The sequence below is a fragment of the Triticum aestivum genome, chromosome 1B (genome assembly GCF_018294505.1).
Source record: "Triticum aestivum cultivar Chinese Spring chromosome 1B, IWGSC CS RefSeq v2.1, whole genome shotgun sequence".
NCBI lineage: Eukaryota > Viridiplantae > Streptophyta > Magnoliopsida > Poales > Poaceae > Triticum > Triticum aestivum.
This window is the reverse complement of record NC_057795.1, coordinates 141,414,680-141,439,112: the sequence shown is the minus strand read 5'-3', so window position 1 is coordinate 141,439,112 and position 24,433 is coordinate 141,414,680. Positions and strand designations below refer to the sequence as shown.

The window sequence follows — 24,433 nt, the reverse complement described above, 5'->3', positions numbered from 1 at the left end:
TTATCTTTTGTCCGGTAAAGAATCTCCTGCTGCAGAGATAAGATGAATGGCTTCGAGATACCATCACTCATCATTGCCAAGGAAATGAATTGCAAGTTGGCTACTTATAGTCTAGACTTCCCCTGATTCTCCACGATGACCCGCATTCATTGATTGAGAGAATAAGCTGAAGATAGATCCATTGCGATATTGGTTTGGAAGAGAAGCCGTGGAGATAGCTCATTGTTCCTATGTCCGAAATTGTTAAAGAATGAAGGTACCCCGTTGACTATGTTGGGTAACGCCGACTTAGGTTATCCCTAAAAACACTATCAACCACATCATAACTGTTTGCTTCCACTTTCCTCGTAGAGTTGGTTCTAGCTTTCACCGAAGGATCTCGATCGATGCTCGCCATCAAAAGATATGGGTCTAGCTGCTGACCTAGCCGGAAAGAATGGGAGAGTGAGCCATTCATACTGAAAAGAGTGATTCGTTTTTGAAGTATATCAAATTCAGAGGAAAAAGCTGGAAGAAGACGAGGGATTGTTGATAGATCCCCTCTACATCCTAACCAAGAGGACCAAGTGCAAACCTCTGTCTCTTTTTCTCGCCGGGTGGAAAGGTTATTCTTTGCCAGTAGTGCCCTCTGTAGGAAGAATCGTAAATGCCGGAGGACGCGTTCAACATGAATTGTCACTGTGGAATGAAATCACCTCTCGAATCGAGCAAGAAATGACTATTTATTTGATAATAGCGACTTATCACAAAAACAACCAAGGGTCCATCGACCCGATTGAAACTGTCTTCACTGCGTTGAATCGAAGGGAACTACTATAGAGAGTGGAATAAGCTACAAGGCATAACACTATGAGCTTTTCTTTAGATAACCTTAACCACACCAGCTATTCATCATGGGAGGGTAAAGGAAATCGGAATGTATGAAATCTATCCCAATAATAAATGCGGAAGGTTGTCAACTAGAAACCTGTTATCACTCTTCTTCCGGTCGTCCCATCAGTTTCTTGTAAGCCTGCTTCCTCCGATGATCGGTTGCGGCTAACTTCTCTCTCTTCATCTCTCTGAGTTCGCTTCTTGGTAGTAGTTACCCCTGTTAGAACCTTTATCTACTCTTTCGTATAAATACGCTGATCTGCCAGCCAGCCGAAAGTAGAGAACCACATTGTATGATCTGGGGCAACTCTCTGTTATAGCAGCGATTTCTTATTCATTCAGGGCGCCCGTTCATGTTTTTTTAAAGAAAGGATACCTTGTGATTCCAGATTTCAATAGAGATTCGATTCCTCACATCTAAGGGAAGACAGACACAAATGCACAGACACATTATCCGGGGGTGTCACCGTTTGCATCGTATCAGTATCATAAGAAAAGATTGATTGTTGTGAGTGATTTTACTACCCTTCCAGACTTAGCAGGTAATGAAGCTGCTGACGAGGGAGGAAATGTCCGTTGAAAATAAAGCGAACTAGTGGGGCTTAAAAGTCACTCTTTGAATAGTTTTTCAGACCGTTAAGTTGTCAATCTTTCCAATGATGAGGCTCCAAAGTTTATTACATTTCCTGGTCTGCCAAGGACAGCACTAGATTGATTGCTTACCGACTTTCATTCAGATACCAACCCATCTTTTTATCAAAAGCATGGAAACTATCTAATCGAAGATAGAATTCACGCCTGTGAAAAGTAAGCAATTTCATCATTTTCCTTCGCAACACAGCTCACTCAATTGTAGAGACACCGAACAGTTTGAGTGATTGATCGACCTTGTCGCACGATGAGCCCATTCTCTCTCTTCCATCCCGCCTTCTGAACCAAACCCTGGAGAAAGACTTCTTGAACAGAATAGAGCTACAATTCAAGAAATTCCATTTTCCATTGATCTGGGCATTGCTATTAAAAGTGGGTCTACCCGCCCCGGCGTGACTCACACTTGACCAACCACTTCTATCTAAGAAAATACTTAGGTAGGGTCAATCTCCCTTCGGGGTTTACGCGTCCTAGTCCGAACGATTGGATCGATCAGAAGAAGAAAGGCAAAGGAATTGAAAGGTAGAGTAAGAAGCATCGCCTAGCAGAGTGATTGAGGGAGTCTTCCCTAGCCCAATGGTCTTCTTTTTGTTTTTCACTCTCCTATTTTTATTTTGGAAGTGTTCTACCACTGTTTCAGTAGTTCTAAGACCCTTCCTTCCCTTTTCAAGTGCTTGCTATCCCTCTCGCTCTACCCGTCCAGAGGGAGCCCTAGTTTCAGCATAATAGCCTCATTTTGAAGCGCTCGCTTCATATGGACGTACGTCGAACAAAGGAATCTTATCGGCATACCCACCTGTTGGGCATGGTTCACTTGACCAACCAACCGACCCAATAGTAGGAGTAGGCGGCTGGCTTCTTATGTGAAGAGAACGGATGGAGAAACAGATGCGCGAAATAACTAGTCCCTTGGAAAGCTTCGTTTTCCTAACCCAACCTAAGCATAATGAGCTGGTTATTTGAGTATCGAAGCTGTCGAGTGTTCCATTCTTTCGTATGTAGACCCCAGCGAAGAAGGAGAATCAGAAATGGAACTAGTCGAACACGCATAAGATACCGGTTTTAGGCATAACCCCGGGTTAAATAAAGTAGTAAAGGAGCCCAATCTAGCTAAAGAGGGGCTTCTCCGCCACCATAACCAACTAGCTACGTAGATGAATTATCCTTGCGTTCAGCTATCAAACCCATCCACTAGAGCTTGAACCCATGCTTGCTCAAACCATTTGTTTTTCTCTTCTAACGAGCATGGCTTCCCTGTCACCTACACTAGAGACGTCTCAACAGTTTAGTTTATTCATAAGCCTAGTACACAAGGAGGGTTTTAGCATGCACTAGCTGTACTGTAGTATGATCTGGTATCAGCTGCTGTCTCTCCTTGCTATTATAGTGTAGTATAGGTCGCCTCAAACTCAAACAAAAACGGGTGCACAGTTCTACTGCGTCTTATCGAATAGTGCTTTTGAGTCAAAGTGCAATCACCATTTCATGTACACCATCTTTGTCAATATCTGCAATTACCTGTAGAAAGAATGTGAAAAACAACTCAAGGTCATTTACAGAACGAACAACAAAATATAAGCAAAAGGATACAAAAGGTTCACTTACTGGGGTGGACAAGATGTGAGCATAGATGCTCACGTAATCTTCCGCTTTCTCATGTTCTTGTTCTGTCCAGTCCTCATCTCCCCACATGGATTCATCAACATAGTCATCATAATCATAATTGTACTCATCAGGCTGTTCTTCTGCATCCCAAAACAAATCAAATGATGTATCAGCGTCATCCTCTAGAGGCTCGCTATTTTCAATAGTGGCTGCTCCTGAACGAGCTGCTCATGCTCAGGCGGAAGCTCATTAAGATCAAAGTCGTGGTTGTTCATCATGGAGACCTGGACCCCTGCAAGTGTCGTTTTCCCCGCTGCCAGGCTCCCACCAGAGAGAGATCCCATTTCCGTTTTTCTAGAGCAAGCTGGAAGCGTAGACCCATACCTTGTACTCTCATTCTTTCGTTTTAGCTAGCCATAATGGTATGTGGTTTGAAAGGTAGTTCTTTTTACTAGAAAGTACTTACAGAGGGCACTGAGGCGCAGCCTTGAGCTAGGCGAGATTCTCTATTGTTGCTTCTTATTAGCCAGATCCCGCACCAGGTTTTCCAGGCGGAACAGTTCTGGGATCTTATGAATCTGCGACCAGATGTGAATCTGGTTCAGAACCATAGATCATGGGTTAGCCATCCCGTTGTAAGGCTTCTTTACACACCATGGTTGCGGAACAGCCATGACCCTTCTTCCATGAGCTTCTGCCAGTCGCCAAGGCAGAAAACTGGAACAACAAACAGGTTTTCCTCCACCGCTCGGAACGTCGCACCTTGTGCCATGTTCCAAGCGAACTGCATCATTGAGAAAAAGGATTGGCTACTGAAGGGATGCTGCGTGGCCACTTTCGCAAGGGCAATCCACCGACCCTTCTACTATCGGTTTTTAGTATTGGCTACTACTACACTAGCTACTCACCTATCGGTCTAATGAGCATATTTGGAGAAAGGAGAACTTCCCGCCTATAATGTTGGGTTGGCAACCTACCCATTCGTTGAAGTACTTCCTTCATACGGCCCAAAGAAAGGCGGCTAAGCCGTCTTAGTTCGTGAACAATGACCCAGGTGCATAAACAGGTGCATAAAAAGGAAATCAAGTTTGGGAAATGGTACCTGGCTAGTATTTATGCCGAAATCTAGTGACATTATTTACTATTACTATAGTCAAGAAGTAAAGAGTAAAGGCTTTGGCCATTGGCAACTCTTACCTAACTTCTCACTTAAATGTTTACTCGTGTTACTGGTATTCAATAAAAGAAGGAAACCATGGTACCTACCTCCCTCCTTTACTTGGTAATCTAAGAACCCTTCAGGGGGGAGCAAGAGATCTTCCATACCAACATTTTGTTCGCCACCCCTACTTCCTCCTCCACTTGAGCTTGTGCAGCAAATCTACTTTATGCTTAGGCCAGGTCCTGCAAGTAAAGAGAAGTAAATATTGGAAACATGGGTATCTAGTTTATTTTATTCAACGGCTGAGTAATTGAAATTCCTTGCTTCTTCAAGGAGGAGATCCCGAGTACCGGGTGTCGTCAGACTCCCATTCTATTACCTTTGTGCCAAGAGCACGTTAAGCTGCCTGGGCTGTTCCGCTACCGGCGTGTAAAGAAGCTCCACCTAACGGCTAAACCAATGAATTTCTCTCCTTAAAGGAATCTACTTCCCTGACTGTCAACTACTCGCTTCTTCACCGGTATCACACCCGCGCCAGACTGAATAGCAGAGTTAGAACCCAACCAAATACGATTCTTGTATTATCTTACCGAAATTCGGATCCATTTAGCTCCAAAGGAGCAAGCGCGGGAGTTCTAATAGGACTTTGAGACTTGCAAAATCCTGCGGGCTGCTAAGAACTGAGAGAAGTAGTTGCAGAGAGGTTTGATAGGGTTAGGCAGATGCCCCATTATTCGTAAACAAGAAGAAATCCAGATTAGTTTGATGGAGCTGTGGCTTAGCACAAGCATGGTGTCAATGTGGTTCCTCTCGACTAAACACTTAAACAATTGGATCCAGTAGGGTTCAATAGAGGTATGGTATCGGCAACCTTTTAGGGAGCCATATTCTTTGGAATAAGATAGCTGCCCAGAGCTTGCGATGTACCTACCCCCTGGGCATAGATAGAATTAGGTAAGATAAAAATCGATTGGAAAGTCCTAAATTAGACCAATTCAATTCCATCTGCTAGAATAAGACAAAAGTGCTTCTGAATTTCTCTCATCCTTTATAATGAGAATTTCTCTTTGTTTAGTAATAACTTAATCTTGCAATAAAGCACTCTTGCTTGGAAGGTATGGTAAAGGTAAACTGTTTCTATTTTTTGATCTAAAAAAGAGAGTGCCGGTGTCAAAACCAGCGGATCTCGGGTAGGGGGTCCCGAACTGTGCGTCTAGGCGGATGGTAACAGGAGACAAGGGACACGATGTTTTACCCAGGTTCGGGCCCTCTTGATGGAGGCAAAACCCTACGTCCTGCTTGATTGATATTGATGATGTGGGTATTACAAGAGTAGATCTACCACGAGATCAAGGAGGCTAAACCCTAGAAGCTAGCCTCTGGTATGATTGTTGTTCGTCCTATGGACTGAAACCATCCGGTTTATATAGACACCGGAGAGGGATAGGGTTACACAGAGTCGGTTACAATGGTAGGAGATCTACATATCCGTATCGCCAAGCTTGCCTTCCACGCCAAGGAAAGTCCCATCCGGACACGGGACGAAGTCTTCAATCTTGTATCTTCATAGTCTTGGAGTCCGGCCGATGATGATAGTTCGGCTATCCGGACACCCCCTAGTCCAGGACTCCCTCAGAGAGTGCTAAAGGAGTCATTCAGAAGTGAGTGAAGGGGCAAAGCTCATTTCTTTCATTCAGGAATGGATACTGGACCAACATGAAATGTGGGAATATCGGGATTGGCAGATTTTTTATATTGAAATAAAAAAAACTCAACACGACTAGTGAATTCAAATTAGAGTCACTTGCAGATTTCTTCAAAGTGTTGTAGTGTAGTATTGTGGTTTTTCAGTAAAGACCCCGACCTATAAATATTCACAGCCCGGCTCATACGGGCGGACAATATTCACCCAAAGCCCCGTTGCGACCGCAATGCTGTTCTTGAAGGACCTTACCTTAGAGCAAAAAAGGGCATAGAAGTTAGGAAGACTACTAACGTAGGGCGGCGGGTGAGCTCAACCTCGAACCAAACAAGCAACGGATTGAGCAACTAGCGCGAAAGCCATTGCGCGTTAGCGCATCCATTTTCTTGCTCCATTGTTATTAGTTTCTATTCTCTCCCTACACGAACCTCGGTCCAATCAATTTGTTTGCAATTGGGGTTAGGACCGGTTAGAACTCCCATTTCCCGATCGGAGGTTTGAGCTGCTATGGCAAGCTTTTTTTCCGAATAGTGGGTACGGGGAACCCACCTTACCAACATGATTGGCTGGTGTTGCTGATACCGGACCCGCTATAACCCCGATTAAAAGGGCAGGCCAGTCTGAGGCTCTGGGGATGCAAGGCCATTGAAAGTGAGTATCCCATATTCTATGACAGAGATAGAGCATTAATTGCAGTTTTCACCCCACCTTAACGACCGAGCGAGGGATGAAATCTTTCGATGACTAGGGAGGCGTCACCCGAGGCCGATTCCAGTGGATCACTATAGAATCTTCTAGAAGCAGGTTCTCTGGGCACTATGGTAGGACGTGGATCGATCATGACGAGAATGGACTTCTCCGTCATGTAATGGTTTAGAAGAGTCACGGTCCTGTTCCCCGCCGGGCTTTTTCCCTTCTCGACTAGACGAAGGAGATATTCATTCCATTCAAGGAGGTGAGGAAGGGCGGCGTCGGCTTGACCCTGTCTTCTCTCTTGGTCGGGTCGGAGGCTAAGTTTCTCATTTAGCGGTGAGGTGTTCATAGAAAGCAAGGCCTCGCCCAACGAGTGGCGGATTTGGTTTGGACGGGGTCTCGCTTGGACGCTGGGGAGATCCATAGATCTGGATAGAGTCTTTCTCGCTCAGTAAAGAAGAGTACGCGCGCTACGGCTTACGCAGTGGATCTTTGGGCAACCAACCTGGCACATCCAATTCGGATCAACAACTTGGAGGTATGGCTGAGTGGCTTAAGGCATTGGTTTGCTAAATCGACATACAAGAAGATTGTATCATGGGTTCGAATCCCATTTCTGCTTTTCGATCCCCAGTTGCTATGGGGAACAAAGGTAGAAATACAATAGAATCCTCCATTTAAGTGGTTCTCGCTTCTCCTTGTTCCTGCTCCTAACTCCTCCCCGGGTAGTTCCCAATGTTTGGCACTTTCCATACTTTGTGGGTGCAACATCAACAAATTCGCTCATGATCAAGTTACAACCTAAGATCTATGACTATATTATGTTAACTATTCGTATTTTGTTCATTCCATCGGTATGCTCCCAGGTACCTGTAATTGTGATCTGTTTGCCAGAACCAAGGGGTCTTTCTGTGGAAACCTTCATGAGCAATCGTTGTTTTTTGATGGTTTTTCCGCTTTTCACAGCTACTCTTTCCACACCCCCGGATATCTGGTGCCAAACCGTCGCCCCTTTCCTTATATATTTGATAATCGAGTTTGCTATCTTTGTGGCATTGATTGTACAAGTTCGTGAAGAGGGCTGGACGAGTAGAATGAGGGAAAGCGGCTCGATCGAGAAAAAAGAGGAGTAGACTAGAAAACCTAGAACTTCAAAAGTCACTATCAATGAATTCCCGAGCAATTCTAAACCAACATATGCTCCGTATAGACGGAATCTCAGATAAGAACCTAACAGAAGTTTCGCGACTCCTTCATGGAATATAGGTCTTAGTATATAAATAATGTCAGTTCGAACCTAACGAGTCGTTATCATCTGTTGCCCTAACTGAGTCCATTAGCTCTTGTTGCCCTTCTATGGTGGGGATCCATAGAGAGTTCGTTTTATGAAATATCTGATAAAGTAAAAAAAAGACAGGTGGTTGCAACAATCACAAACCATAGGAAAAATGCATATCCCGTGTGTGCTCTAGTTTCGGGTTCTCCTAGACCACCATTATGAACCAAAAACAACCATACCTAGTGAAGGGGAGCTCTTCGCAGCTCTCAATGGAAAGATGGAAATTGGTTCTAAAAGAGCCGAGCTAGGGATAAGAGATATGGTTGATTGGCAGAATGGAAGGAATGCTATTCTAACGGGAACCGAGAAAAGAATGGTTCCCAATACAGGGCCCGAAGAAGAGAGACGAAAGGAAGTAGTGAAAGAAGAAATAAAGTATGTGGATAAAAGTGAAAAATCACATAGCTACTAAGTCAAAACGTCCAATGAGAATGGAGATCAAGAGGGACATGAAATCCATTAGTAGCTCTATCAGTTATTTCATTATTAGCATTCCTTAACCAATAGAAAAAGAAAGAGATCACAAGCGTTATCAGTCTCTAGACGTATCTATGTATAAAAAGGAGTAGGGCACCTGATATGAGATACATACTAGAGTCAAGGATTGAGACCACTAATGAGAAGGCCAATAAATCATTTTTTGTATCGGAAGGGAAAGAAGGACCATCCATTGGCAAGCACTAAAGGTAGGAATCTAGTGGCTGCTGCATCAAGCTCCATCCATGATTTTACACTCTCGAGGAGATAACTGTTGTGAGCCAGCTTTGTAGCGACCTTTCTTATGCGGAAGCAAAACCTGTATTTCTATACGAGTTTCCTTTAGTTGCTTAGGGTGAGCAAGCCCATACTATTCCATTTATATTCTGTCTCCCTTTTCTGTTGGAGTTACATAGGAGTGGTCCATAGGGGGGGCACGAGTTACTGGTTGGGAACCATCGGTCCATAGGTGCACGAATAGGGGTCCATCCAGTTTATTCTTTTGGGGTTGTGTGTGGGACTTTCCTCTTGATGTGGAAAAATAGGCTCTTAGGGCATATGCTGCCTTTACCGAAAAAAGAAAGTCAACGGACTTCATGGACGAGGAGGTGGAGGATGAATGGTATGGCTTGCTCACTTGCTTAAAAACTTATTTTCAAAAATAAGGAGACAGAATATAAATCTCTGAATGGAGAAAAGCATATTCTAGTATTTGCCCATAAGCTTATTCAAAATAGGAGTGCTACATAAGCATATCCTAAAGGGGGAGGAATCCATTTATTATTTATTTCTTAGCCTGGGCCCAACTATGTACAGAAATCTATCTATTATTGCCTGCATCGACAGCAAAGTAAACTCTTGCTGATGATAGAAGAACAACTCTTAGGGCAGTTGCAAGGAAACTATGAGCTATTTATTATTCCTTTCTGAGAAAAAAAAGATAAAGGATGGCTTATGGTCTATTTTCTTACTTGACTATCCTGCCTGACTTGGCCAATAAAAGATACCTAGCATTACACATCAACTACGCCATCTGAGCCTGTCCACTTGCTAGTCAGGAAAAATAACCGCTCCGTTCCATGGGCTTCTTTCGCAGCTCTCTTCATGCTCGCTTTACGAGTGCAACCAAGTTTAATAAACTGTTCATGCTAATTCATAGACTATGCTGGTTTCTATCTAAGAGTCATGTGAGATGCTTCCTTCTCATACACATCTGAAGCAACGTTTGATCATCCGCATTAGAGAGTTTTGCAGGTCCTTGAGAGAATGTTATCCAGTCAGTTATGACTTGACCATGGTCTGAGGTGAAATTAGTCCTGGTCCATCAAACGAAAGGTGTTGGGCAAGCGCAGAGAAGTTGTCTGAAGGGGAGTTCCATAGGAATGTTCAACTTCGATCAACCTTGGTTTGGTCCCATGCCTAAAAAAGACAGAAGGTCAAAAACAAAATAGGGGTGATATAACCCACTGCTCGCCTAAGAATGTACTGACGTAATCCCTACTATGGCTTCCCGAAGAATCCAGCTTCTAAGAGGGTCTGAGCCATAACGGATTGATGTGACCGTAGCGGCGACTGGAATCGATCTGAATGAGGCAGTTATGGGACTTATCTTATATAACAATATATATGGAGGAAGGATTCAAAAAAGGTGGGGGTCAGGGTGTATAATACGAGCTCCACTTTCAGGTAATGAGCTAGCTTAACCCTGATTGCTTAAGGTTTAATAGAGTCATGTTGGATCTGCTACTAAGAAAGGAAGAGAAAGACTGATTGCGACAGCTCAACCGGATGAGACATCTCTTATTTACAGAACTGTGCCAACGTGTGCCTACATTGTTTGATTTACCAGTTCTGGGTATTGGATTTTTTTTTGGAATAGAAAGAATGAAACTAGTACCAGCTTATCGCCAATCGTGCTTTCTACCAACTCCGCCAACCCCAGACGGGAATATGGATTGCAATTTAGCCGCTCCTGAGCCCGCAACTGCTGCCTCTACTCCGCCTACTTGTGCCGACTTCGCCAGCCTCGCGGGGTACCGATTTCCTCCTGCTTTGTGTGCGTGCCATTGACTCCTTTAATGGGTCGAAACCTACTTAGTTCTCATTTTTATTTCGTCTATACAAGAAAAGAAGGATTTGTGTTTAGCAAGACAGAGAATTGAATAAGTAAAAAGAAAGTCATGTGTACCCTTTACCGAAAAGCAAATATGACAGATATGGTACGACATATTGCTTATTCCTGATTGATCTAGTTGACGACAGTTGCCTTGTTGGACCGATTGTGGATTGGAACAGAAGTTTCTTATATACAGATATTTGCGTTTACTGATTTCGCATACTGGGAATGGAACTTGATGTAACCCATTGCAAACTCTCTTTGAGACTCATTATCTATTATATACGACAGGCTAATTAAGTCCTTCAATTTCAGAAAGGAGTCTTTCCTTACTTCCCTACAGAAAATTGTTATGTTGTTATGCTGCTCGTGCAATCAAAACTTAGAATAGAAGAAAAAGAGTTCCCTCGGGACCCATCCTCTTCTCCTTTGCTTGTGTGACTATCATGAGAAGAATTCCATTCCAATAAGTCAAATAACAAGAAAAAGAAACGAGGTCAAGATTCATTGTTACCAGTACCGATGGAATGGAGAAAGTGTCCTCCGAGAACGCAATCTACTACATTAGTTGGTGTAGCCAAAGAAGAGGATATCCCCTTTTTGACCCATTGGTCTTCAGACCAGACCCATACCATAGCTACAAACACTTTTGAGTCGGAGGAGATTGGCCAGATCGCCTTCTTGAGGCTCTCTGGGCTTATCGGACGTCAATCTGTATAGCCACTAGTCCGATTCTCCTTAGTCGTTGGCATGGACGCCATTCTTCCCAGTGAACTCAACGATTCCTTCCCTGTGCGTTCTGCTCGACGACGATATGACTGATAATCAGAAGCGAGAGGCTCTGCTCTCGAAACTTGACCTCCTCGATTCGATCGATGGGAGAAAAAAAGGTTACGAGCGGCAGAGCACGCACAAGTCTATCAACGTCAACTCAGCCGCGCTTTGGACCGATCCTACGAATAAGAGGCATTAACAAAGCATTTATGAGACACCATACTTTCAATAGGCAAGGGCCAGCCCGAAGATCAACGGGATCTTTCTCCAAGCTAAGTTTCTACCCCCGTGGGAACCGGCCACGATGCGTGGGGGTATCGGTGCTGATAAACTCGTCTCCGCTCATCTTACCTGGAAATGGAAAGAAATTATGGTAGATTACCTACCTCATCTGAGATGAAGGAATTTCCTACTTAAGATTCATATGCCTATTTTGCTTTTGATGTGGAGGAATTGGTACTAGCCTACTCGATATGTTCCTTGCCTGGTTCGCTATAGGAAGCGCTTTCAGCAAATGAGGAGGGGGATATTCATAGGTATGAATCTTCCATCAATGGTTAAGGTTGAAGTGAAGGCAAACCTTCTATGGATTTTGATGCCTAATTATTTAGCTCTGGTATTGAGAAAGAAACCATTCATACGGCCAAGTCACAGGAATGCTTCTTCGGCTTACAATTCCGAGTCAACAACCGTAACTCGAGCACTTAGCCCTAACTCTTGCTCTTTCCTTCCTTGCAACGGGCTGCCTGTGTGTCTACTAATATTTACTTAGCTCAATGGTGCGCTAACTTTAGAACGAGGATTTTCCAAATTCGTATTAGGGGGGCTATGCAGCTATTCAACCACTGTTACTGTACTAGATATCTCAGGCTTATCCTAAAGAAATTATGGCTTCGCTTCTCTTCTTCCTGGTGATGGTTATAGTCTCGATGGCTTTGCCCAAGTATGGCATAAAAGTCAAATAGGATATCCTTCAAAAGGGAATTTCATGTGTGAGCACCTTGCCTCTTTTAGGGAAGGCTATTTACCAAGTGAGTCTGCGCAGCATGCTACGAAACATAAGAATCATTTTGAATCCCATTTGCACCCGGATTCAGCTTCTTTCGAACTAGCAAATGCACTTTCAGAGCCAACAACGGATCGGCTTGGCCCATTCCCCATCTGGGGAAGAAAGAGTACCTAGATCTGCATCTACTAATTATGCCCTGAAATTCATGTTATGATACGGTCTTTCCCAAAGCTAGGGCTTCTTTTCCCATCCCTATCCTCCGCGTCAACCTGTACCGGACCCAGAGTCAAAACTAAAAAGAGAATGAAGTCTCGAAAACTCTTAATTAATAAATATTCGTGCGCCTACTTTGCTTATCCTTCTCTGCCCCATTATAGATAGTTGGGTAGAGCGAGAGGGATAGCAAGGACTTGAAACGGGAAGGTTTTTTACGGCTAAGATGTTTCAGTTCGCCCCGACATGAAGCTACCACTTCCCTCCTATTGTTTCAAGCTGTTATCTCATTGCCCCCTTTTAGTAGCACCTTTGACCTCTATCGCTCAGAGCACAAATTGTTGTGCTCCTCACTGCTCAAGAGACTTCTTATTTTCTTCTTACCCTTCGAGAAATCGGGGCAACTGAACTCTTTCTCTTTTGGTAGTGGATTCCCTCTTCAACTACTTGCAAACAAAAAAAATTGCAACGTTTCCGTTTTTTTCTGGATCGCATTCCTCCAGCTTTTGTTCTTTCTGACGAAAATCACTCTTCTTTACTGGGATTCCAGTACGCGACTATTGCTTTCGCTTTCACCACTCATAATAATAGTGATCTTATATTTGTATTGCAAAATGGAGAGGGAACTACTCGCTAATGGTAGTAAAACCGCCCTGCTCTTCTTGGTTAGTATGGAGAGAAGTTATCTGAAAGGTTGAAAGATGCCAACGTGAGCTAGCGTCTCGTTATGCTTAATAGAATTGCAATCTTTTAATAATAATCACTACTTGTATCTCTTTTGCTTCGCTTGGTTGATTAGTTTCACTACTTCAAATAAAACAATGAACCTTTTCCTATGTGGCCAAAGGGACTACGTCCCTAAAGTTCGAATTGATCATTCAATCGATCTAGGAATCATGCATGGCACAAGGTAAAGGATGGAATGAGACATCCGATAAAGAGCCTAGAATGACCTTTCCCGATCTTTTGAAGGGTAAGAATAAGAACTGTGTTGTATCGATGCACTGCTCAAAGGCGAGATTGAACACGAAAAAAGGTGCATCAAGGCGTGAATAAGGAAGAAGTCACCTTTGTTGGTTTTCAAATTGAGGACCAACTGTGCTTCGAAAGTGAGAGAAGAGATCTCAAAAGACCGACACCCACATCAAGAGAAACAGACGAAGCAGCTCAAGCAGAGCTAGAAACGGAAGCCGAAGCAGTATCTTCTTCCTTTTTCCATACAGAGAAAGGTGCCTTCGCTTAGATTTTTTTCTGTTGATCAGAATTCCTTAGAACAAATTGGAAGAAAACCGTAGCGAAACGGTTGAACCTTAGCGAAGTATTTTGGGTTCATTACAACCTTCTCCTGTTCAGAATCGGAGAATAGGAACGAAGTAGCTCGCCTAAAGAGGAACTAAAATTCTTCTTTACTTCGATCAAGAAACTAGATTCTCAATAGAGTTGCTTACTACGAAAAGAAAGATGCCCCACCTTTAGTGATTAGATGGATCACTAGCCCTTACTCTCAGTCACTGATTCAAGAACGAATACCGAGACAGAAAAAACCCTTGCTGGTCTATTGCTTGATGGCTTTACATCGCTAAAGAATCCGTAATGGACAGCAAGAACTCTAAATCAAGAAAAGTACCAAATCGATTGGAAATGTACGCTCCTGTGGGAGTCAAACCCACCGCATAGGTGCCTTGTTCTACCGAGAGATGAACTAAGGAGCGGCAACCCCTACATCAGTTCTTTGTACCGCCCAGAAGGGCACGAGAGAAAAAACAAAACCAATAAAAGATCAGACGAGACGGAATTGGTAACGTGAACGTCTTTTCGTCTTCTTGCCTTAGTTTCATATAACTCAACCTCACTTTCCAAAAAAGAAGTACTGATTGAGATTTCCCTTTTATGATGGCTATCCCGTTTCTATTACTTACTGAATTTCTTGTCTACTGGCTGGAAACTTGAAAGGCTTACCACGGGATCGAAGGCAGAAGAACTTTTAGGATTAGCTAGAGGGGAACTACTCCCCCAATCCCATTTTTTCACGGGAACCCGATGTTATTAGATTCTATTCATTCATTCTGAATCTTCTATCATATTGCTTATTACGGCTATCTTTAGAATTTCATTGACTATATATGTTTCTTTCCATATGAGCTATTCCCTTTCCTTTCAATCTGTCTTGTGCCACTCCAGCTTTCACTCAAGCCATTCTTTGCCTGTCGACCCTCACTCTTCCTCTTGCTTCCTTAGGAAAGAGCATAAAGAAGGCATCGAAAACAGGTGGGAAAGGAAAGGTATACTTTTCACAGCCGACAAGCGGCGCATTTAAGCCCTAAAGAACTAGCTTCCTGGAAAAAACTCACTCGATCACCGGCTTTCAGGGGATTCCCCACTTAAGAATGAAGGGGCATAGACTATGAAAGGGCTATGTTCACTTGATGAACGGTAAAAGGTATTCTATTACATAACGAGAGCATACGAGCGGAATACGATACTATCGAGCTTACCGAAAGTGTGAGCTGAAATTCAAGGGTAATCACACCCTTGACTCTATCACAAGCTATTGGAATTGGCTGGAACTTTCTATACCAAAAAGGGATATATATATATATATAGGGGTTTGTTTTATTGATGTAATAGAGATCTTTCATAGATGGATCCCGATATGATCATATTGATACAAGAATTAGAATCAAATAAAAGTGTTTTCTGATGCATGCACTCTTTTCTTTAGGTTAATCAGCCCTTACTTGCATTGATTTAAAGGTCCTATTTCCCATTCCTTGCGGACTTGGTAATCTAACAACCCTTCAGGGGAGAGGATTATAGGACACCATAGCTTATCTACCTTGACTTCCGAAACCAAAAATACTTCGGCCTTCCCTCAACTGATTGACCTAGCCAACCTATAACTTATGCTGTGTATAGATTGACAAGTTGCTGGGTCTACCCTCAGGACGCCCTATAACTTATGTTGGGTGCCAGGGAAGAAAAGAAAGGGAAAGCGGTCTTATTCAAGCAGAAGGGGAGCCCGGATAATTGAATGAAGGTTGGGACAGAACTCCAAAATAACAGATCCTTTCCTACTAGTTTGCTATTCCGGTTGGGAAAGCAAGAAATGGGATAATCATTTCCAGTCAATTTCTCCTAGTTTTCCTTCTGGAATTCCAGTCAGAAAATCAATGAAATAGGATTTGGATCAGAAAATCAGGAGAAGAAATCCAACTGAACCATAGATCCTGCTTTGGCCAACCCTCAATTACCAAGTTCTTACTATCTAACCTAGCTTTTTTCCATCTATCTAGCCATTGTCTATGAAACCTCGAATGCCTCTATACAGTGACGAAAATAGGGTTGTACCTGTAATAACATCTCTTGATACCAGTATTCTAGCTTATGGTTCATGTGGGATTCCTTGCTACTTCCTATAGCTCTTCTTTTGCAGATACATTAGCAACTTTGGCCTCTATGATTTTGATTACCGAGGGACTCTGATACCAGTCTTGGTGCAATTGTCAGGGTCACCCGCCTATAGTTTTCGCCATAGAAACTTTACAAGATGAGGATGGTTATGATCCTAAAAGGTATGATGACATATAGAAATTCCAAAATAGGTAAAGTCACCACCATAAGCTGAGGTGAAAGATCGAGTTGTACTTTTCAAAACTCTGCCCTGTTTATTACCTATGGTGATAAGTTTTACATAAGATCATTTAACGGGATGCACCTTATCAGGATGCAGATCTAGATCACAAGTAAGCAGTGATGCGCGAGACGACTCTATCTCTTTTCACAAGTACAGAAGGCCATCAAAGATTAGCAAAGCTATACCAAAAATAGGTTCATGTAAGAAAGTGCCTATTAGTTTGCGTAGGAATGCCCCTTTTAGTTTACGGAAGAGTGCACGTAGAATAACAAAAGGGGTTATTCATGTGAAAGCCAGTTTCAACAATACCGAAATCATAACATTAACATTTCTATATTCGAATTTGAGATATATATACCGGACCTGAGTAGTAAGTGTTGACTCATGCGAGTCACTCCTTCTTCGCTTTGACTTCTTGGCTGGCTTGATGCTCAGTCTGGCCAATGGGATGACCCCCTTTTCTCTACTTTGTTTAGCTTTGCGAATGAGAAAGGTTCTTTTAGGCGACTTCGAACCCCATATTCATACCACTTTCCCACCTATGTATTATTTTTTTAAAGAAAACCATAGGAATCTCTCTGAGGGTAGTAGGTCGGGGGAGCACCTTCCCTTTGCCTTATGGGACCCTCGATCATACTCTTTTCTGATAGCCAGAAAGGAATGACCTAACTTACCACTGAGTAGGCGCCCTTTTTCTTTTCCTTCTAAACTAGCTGCTCTCGCTCTACCGGTTCATACTGAACTTTCACTTTCATTTATTTCATTTATAGGCGGGCTTGATTTTTCGATTTGCATTATCCGTTGGATCCAAATCCATATCATTATCCTGATATTTACTAAGTCCAATTTGAGAATACTTTTTTCTTTTTGAGTCCCTTTAATTGACATAGATACAAGTAATCTACTAGGATGGTGCACAATAAATAGTCAGGATAGCTCAGTTGATAGAGTAGAGGATTGAAAATCCTCGTGTCACCAGTTCAAATCTGGTTCCTGGCACAGAACAAACAATGAATGCCTTTTCGGGAAAGAAAAGGGCCACATATTTTTTATAGGTAAAAGCTTTTTTTAAGGGGAAGAATCATCAACAAAAAATCCAGGAAAGAACAGCGAAGGAAAAACGTGAAAAAACAAGTGTTTTCCCGAAACGGAATAGCAGAAATTCCATACGTTGATCACCAATGTTGCATGTATTTCCTTAAGCTGGAGTACTTTGAGTTAGAAGGCCTACTTTATTCGTCCTTTTAAAGCCTACTTATTCGTCTAGCTATTTCCAACTCTAATAAATAACCCGATCATATCATATCTTGGAAAACCCTAAGACTACCCAAGGCTATACCCTACAGTGTTACCTATAGTCTATACTTGTGTATATGTTGCCTTTTGGGGTGGCAAGCTAGAACCAAGTTTTCTAGGTATCAATTCCAATTTAAGTCAATGATCCTCATTTTCTCCGACATTAAGAAGATTACTGGTAAGGTGACCAACCATCACGCAGGATTCCGGGTCGGAGTAGCACCTCTTGCCTGATATATACAGGTCGTTACTGGCGATTCGTTTGTGCCCTATGGTGTTCAATTGCCCGTTTGTTCCCTCCCCCTCGGGATGGGTCAACCTACTTTGCCCGGTCAGGCGCTCCAAAATGCTCTAACTAGACCGCCGACGCCCATGATTTGTCCATCATTAAAAATGGCATTTCGTAAGGGCTCATAAGGTAGGAGGAATCACAGATCCTCCGTGCACTTTCGCCTAGAGTTAGTTTTATTTTTCACTACTGTTTGAGTGGTGGCTAAACCCTCAAACTTTTCCTTGAAATGAAATAAAGATCTAACTTTATTCCAGTAGTTGTTTCCACAAATGTAGATAATCTTGTTGATTAACACCCACTTTCCATACCCTGCAATTCAGAGGCCATCATCTCTGGTCTTTTAGTAGCATATTAGTAAACAAGGCTCTCCTCGTGTAGCTTTTTGTTCTCGAGGAAGAAAATCTCATTGATTACTTAGAATGCCGGATGAAGCAAGTTACAGCATTGGTTCTTTCGTGATTCACGTATATTGCAAATCTCTTTCTTTAGGAAACGAGATGGCATTCAATTCTAACTTAGGGATTCTCTTCTTCCTGAACATTCATGAAAAGAAGGACTCTGGCTTTAATGCTAAAGTTTAGTACTGGGCCGAGCGTACTTACCTACTTAGACAAGAGGGATACTTATAGATCTCTATGAGCGTAAGGCAAAGTGGGCAAGACTACTTCCACAACTACATTTTCGCTTAAGCAGGACCTGTGAGACCTCGAAGCAACCGTCTACTACTAGTTATAGATGATATTTCTAATTGAATAGAATGGATGCTTCAGAGCGGTTCTGCGACAGGCAGGGTAGCCGGGTGAACATAGGCAGCTGTTCCTATAGAACAGAAGTCTTTCTCTAAAGCACGACCTTCCGATTGCACTACGTCTGGTCTCTATCATTTTTATTCCTAAAATGGGTCCTCGATCAAAATGATCTGGTGTCTATGTCCATGCCTGAGGTTGGTAAACCCTATATCTATTGTGGGGTGGTTTGAGGAAGGGACAGCTTGTAACCCACGACTAACTACTACGAAGATTCTGGCGGAGAGCTTTTCACATATAGATAGGTCGGGATGAGGAAGCTCCGTAGTCAACTAATAGATAGAAAATCCACCTTGTGAATCGTGTTTGTCTTAAAGTACTGTCTGAGAAGGAATATACTTGTTCCAATCCCTCTAGTGGCTATACTGATTGACATAGGTAGATTTCGTAGTCAAAGCTCACAGGGCCAAATGCTCTATTGGAGTGGGCACGAACACACACAATCAAGGTTCGAAGAACTTCTACTTCACGCCTTGAGGATTCTATGATGCTCACTCAATGGTGTTGTGGCGATTGCAAGCCATCAATAAACGAGGAAGCCAAATTATGGATCCAGGAAGGCTGCATCAGAAGGAAGAGTAGGTGTTGCTATGCTGTTGGCTGGGACTGAGACAGAGAGAGGGGAGCATAGCCCCTATGATCCCAGTAAAGAGTTCCAACTAAGCTCTTCTCAGGTTCTTTCTTTCTCTTCCATTCTTATGTTTATATATTAAAGTGTAGTTTTCTTACTGAAATATAATAATATTAATCTAATATGCCCATTAGTGTTCCAAAAGTACCTTACCGGATTCCTGGAGATGAAGAAGCGACTTGGGTTGACTTATACAATGTTATGTATCGAGAAAGGACACTTTTTTTAGTTCACTGCCCTATACATAGAAAGAACTACTTTTCCACCGGTATCAACATTCTATCTGGAATCAGTAGCGATAATTGTTGTATTGTGAGCCAGCCCCGTAAGACACTACGCACCTCCAAATTCTATATGATTTTTCCAATCATTTCATTTATACGACCTGCAAATAAGATAAGATCTTGGCTCGCCCTACAAAAAAACAACTATATGCCCTATAAAGTTGCTTGCTTCTTCGAATCTCGAAATAACATATAGAAAGTGTTTCTGTGATGAGACCATTCTCGATCAATAAATGCGATAGGAGCCTATGTGTTTCACGGGCAGCCGGCCAATAGGGGAAGGTTGTGAATCCGGCGAACCGACCGCTTTAAGAACGTGATTGTCTTCTCTCACTCAGTTATCAATTGACAAATATGACCCATTCTTTTTCTCCCTAAAAACGACAATGGTATGGTACTTTTTCTTCAAATCGAGATTGTATGGGTGTCCGTTCATGTTCACGTTACATGCTAAATCAGGCTTTCCTTGGAAAAACCAAGGACAACCCCTATCTCAGTCTCCTTTCCTTTCTCTTTTCGGGAGCAGAGCTTAAAAAGATGGACAGTAACGATCGGGTAATATCAATTTATCGGCCTCGTCATCGAAAGCGGCTTCCACTTGCTCAGAAATTCTCAGCTATATGGGGGACTTTGATGGTGAGCAAAAAGAATTGATCAAGAAATTGGTAAACTTTCGCATGATCGATGGTAAAAGAACGAGAGTTCGTGCTATTGTTTATAAAACTTTTCACCGCCTAGCTCGAACTGAACGCGATGTAATAAAACTTATGGTTGACATCGTAGATAATATAAAGCCAATATGCGAAGTGGTCAAAGTAGGAGTCGCATGTACTATTTATGATGTTCCTGGGATTGTAGCCAGGGATCGTCAACAAACCTTAGCTATTCGTTGGATCCTTGGAGCAGCTTTCAAACAACGTATAAGCTACAGGATAAGCTTAGAGAAATGTTCATTTGCTGAGATACTGGATGCTTACTGAAAGAAGGGAATTTCACGTAAGGGAAGGGAGAATCTTCATGGACTGGCTTCCACCAATCGGAGTTTCGCGCATTTTAGATGGTGGTAAAGTGATACCACATAAGGAGCTCTTCCTCATTCAGTCATACTCAACAAAAGTAAGAAATGTTTGACCTGGATCCTTTTTTCATCTTCATATAGAAAGAAAATCGGCCTTCCTCATACTCCCCCCTTCATTCATAGAGTTGGAGGAATCCACAAGAGGCCTTCCCATTCATAATTGCATAAAAGAACCATTCTTTTTATGAAAACTCTTGTTCAAACCTCACCTCAGGTCGAATGAATACGAAAGGGGGATCAATCAAATCAATAAGCCATGAATGAAGAAGTAGTGGGCCTTTCGCCTTATTTCGTTTGACTCGTGGAGCTAAGAAATCTACTTCAAAGAGAGGGAAAGAGTGCTAGTCCGAAAGAACAACTTCTCTCACTGGCCTGTCTTGTTTGTTAGTCCAGGCCACCAACCCTTCTCAGTTCCTGTAGTTCAGTTTCAGATATGAAAGCATTAAAATCTTCCATCCTATTAATATGTATTCTGCCATTGTTTCATGAGGAAATCTGATCATGTCCCGCAAAGGTAGATCAACACTCTGCACAAAGTTAGTGAGCTCTGACAAAAACATAGCTCTTAAATTTGGTTGGACCATAAACATCCACCCAAGCACAATTATCACAAAGCCTCTATACTCAAACACCATGGAGAAATTGACCCTCCCCAATGAGGTCTGCATCCATGACATCCACATTGACTCCAATAAGCATTCCACCTTTACTGCCACTGGCTGGCTTGCAAAACCACTTGAAAAGCTTTCTGCCACCAATTGCCATTAACTCTTTATCTGAGAACTGTTCTCTCTTAGTTTCTTGCACACAAACTATGTCCACCCACTCTATCACTTCAGAAGGTTGCCCCCTTCTACCTGGCCAGGCCCCTCACATTCAAGATTAGTGTCTTCATGGCGGTATCTGTTTTTTGTTATGCCTCCTCTTAGCTCTGCTCGTAGTGTTCTTGTCACCAACTGGTATACAAGTACTGTGATTATCTAACTCTTCAAAAATCTGAGTAATATCCTCATTCTCTGAATCAGAGCTTAACTCGACACTGGAAGACTGCTCCTTCTCATGAGAAGCTAACTTCTTTTTCTGAGCAGCTTCATAAAGCAATGCTTGAGCAAGTTCTCTTGCTTTAATAGAATTTATGGACCTGTCAATTTCCTCCTGTGTACTGCCCAACACTAGACCACTATCTACATCAGATTTTACTAGACTAGCAGAATCAATGGAATTGCAAATAGCATATCTGTTAGTAGAAGACATACCTGGTTCATCAAGATTCTTGCGTGAAGCCATCCTTTCTGCACGTTGCTGCATAGGCATGCCATCCTTCGGGATCCTATCCTAGCACTTGTCCTTGTTGCTTTAATTCTTGCATTTGCACCTCATTGAACTTCTCTTGTTCACTATACGAATCTAGTATTTTGCCGTCCGCCACGGCAGATGGCAAAGTAGCTGATTCCAGTAGTGGTTCTTTGGTCATTCCAGAAAAAACCTCCATACCTTAATAATAGGGGCTTGTGTATAAAGGAAAGCAGCAAACTGGTCAAAGGCGAAGCTGTTCTATCTCAACTCTCTGACTTGAAGGAAGATGTGGCGGATCTCAAGGCCGGCTCTATTCCAAGTACCAGTTCCGAGGTGAAATGTGTTGATGTGGCCAATCGATATACAGTATTGTTGAATGGTTCGACAAGTTCACATGCCGGAGCTACCTGTTCTCCGCGATTCAATTGGTTCTTCTGCCTTGCCTTCTTATCTATCGGTCCCAAGGTCAAAGAAATAGGTTCAGTGGTTCGACCTCCCAAAGGTTAAAGAAAGACATCGGTATTAAGACCACTCCCTCCGGATGATGATATGTCCCAACTATCTATAGCCCATGGTTCGTTACTCGGGAATTCAGAGAGGTCAGATGAGATAGATGGGTGTGTTCATAATGGAATGATCCAATTCCAAGCAAACTAAACTAACCTTGCTAAGTGCTAGCTAGGTGAAAGTGCTTTTAGCTAGTAGTTTTGGTGTTCACTTTCCTTTAATCCAATTGAATCAATCGATCAGAAGAACAAGAACAAGAAGGCACTGTACTTTTAATAGGCCCTACTTCCGAGACCTCTGTCTCTATTTATTTTCATTCTTCCCTTTGGTCAGATACTAGAATCTAGTCTTTTTATTGGACATCCTCCTCACTATTGAAATTAGGGAAAACCGGATCAGTAAACTATTGCATCTAAGGGAACAGGGCAGCAGATCCCGGGATAAGAAAGATACAAAAATATGGAACTTCACTGCCTTACTTGGAAAGCTAAGCAGGTTATTGACCCACTAATCTTACCTTCCCTCAAACCTTCCACTGAAAAGAGCAGATCCCAGAAAAAAGGATAGCTAATGATCGATTCATCATTGATAGCATTAACCCTAAAAGGAGGAATGAAGCACATGCCACCACATCCACTAAAGAGAAGGAAAAGAGAAAAGAGAGGCGCCAGGTCCAAGAAGGTATGGAAAAGGCATTAGAGGTTTGATTCGCTCAAGGTTTTGAACAACAAGTCAGGTAAACCACCAGTTAATACCAACCACGGTTGACTTGATTTTTGATAGATTGAAATGCTTTCAAATTCAGCATGGTTGTGAGATTAATCGTACCCACCCGGCTAGGTCACCTGTGAGACTCGCTAATATACTACTTTCTTTCAGGCAATGAAAAAAATATGGTTTCTAGTACCTCACTAACCACTGCTCGCGACAAGCATGGGGGGAGTCTAGAAGCACGGCGGGAGTCTAGATAGAAGGGTTTTCAATAATGGTGGTTCGTTGCCTCACCGTAATAAGTGCCTTAGTACTTTCGAGTCTAAGGGGCGTGAGTTAGAGGCACAATATTCTTTCTATACAGTCAACTAGCAGCCCTAGCTAATTGAGCATCAATCACTATTTCTCTAAGTCATAAGTAGTACCTCCCTTGTGGCGAAACCAATGGTTCACTTGATTTCTAAAGAACAGCTTTCGTCGTACGGCAGGTCCCAGGATATATATGCCCTTCTCTTCATTGCTTTCCTGAAATGCGTAAGTAATCACCTTCGAAATGGTACCAAAACGCCGGCTCAAATCGTCTATTACAGCCTGGTGGAACCTATTCTTCGACTACTTCTTCCTTCGACTAGCGTGCTTAGAGAAAATACAACGGTACCTATATAGCTCGCTGTTGAAATTGTAGTTTAGGTGGACTGTATGTCTTTACATCTTCTCTGGCCGATCGGGGTCTCCAAAGTAAGCAAAAAAAGGAGTATTGACAGCCATCCTATGTTGTTTGTCGGGATTCATTCTAACCAGAGTGAGCTCACGAACCACCTTCGAATGAAAGTGAACTCTCTTCCTCCGATCTCTATAATGGGTCTAGTAACTGCTTTAGCTGCTCGTCTCACAATTAAGTTGGTGGGTGCTTGGTCCATCTTCTTATTCCAAAGCTCCGAGATGAATTCAATCTTATCTTACTGGGGCTCTCCCCTTCGGTTTGAAGAAGACTGCGCATGCTTATTCTCAAACGGGTACACACTTTGGTATTCTACCTTGCATCAAAGAATAGGCCTCAACACTTTGAGTGTGAAATCCATCTACTCTGCTATCGCCTCCTGCGCGAACAGCTTTTGAGTAAGAAAGTTCAAATGCATTTTTACACCTATTGAAGGAATTGAATGGAATAGAAAAAAAAGAGTGGTATGGAGACTTGATATTGTACCAATACTTTAAAGTAGTATAGAGGATACTTCATATTGTACCAATACACATTCAAATCACTATCACCAATTTCTTACA

General features: G+C 42.6%; 1 non-coding gene and 1 pseudogene across 1 annotated transcript; both read left to right on the top strand.

Moving 5' to 3' along the window:
* Positions 1-17,174: 17,174 nt before the first annotated feature.
* On the top strand, positions 17,175-17,247 carry TRNAF-GAA (transfer RNA phenylalanine (anticodon GAA)). The gene has a single exon. It is a non-coding gene; the product is annotated as a tRNA-Phe (tRNA).
* Positions 17,248-20,137: 2,890 nt separating this feature from the next.
* Positions 20,138-20,740, top strand: LOC123088291 (ribosomal protein S7, mitochondrial-like; annotated as a pseudogene).
* Positions 20,741-24,433: the final 3,693 nt, after the last annotated feature.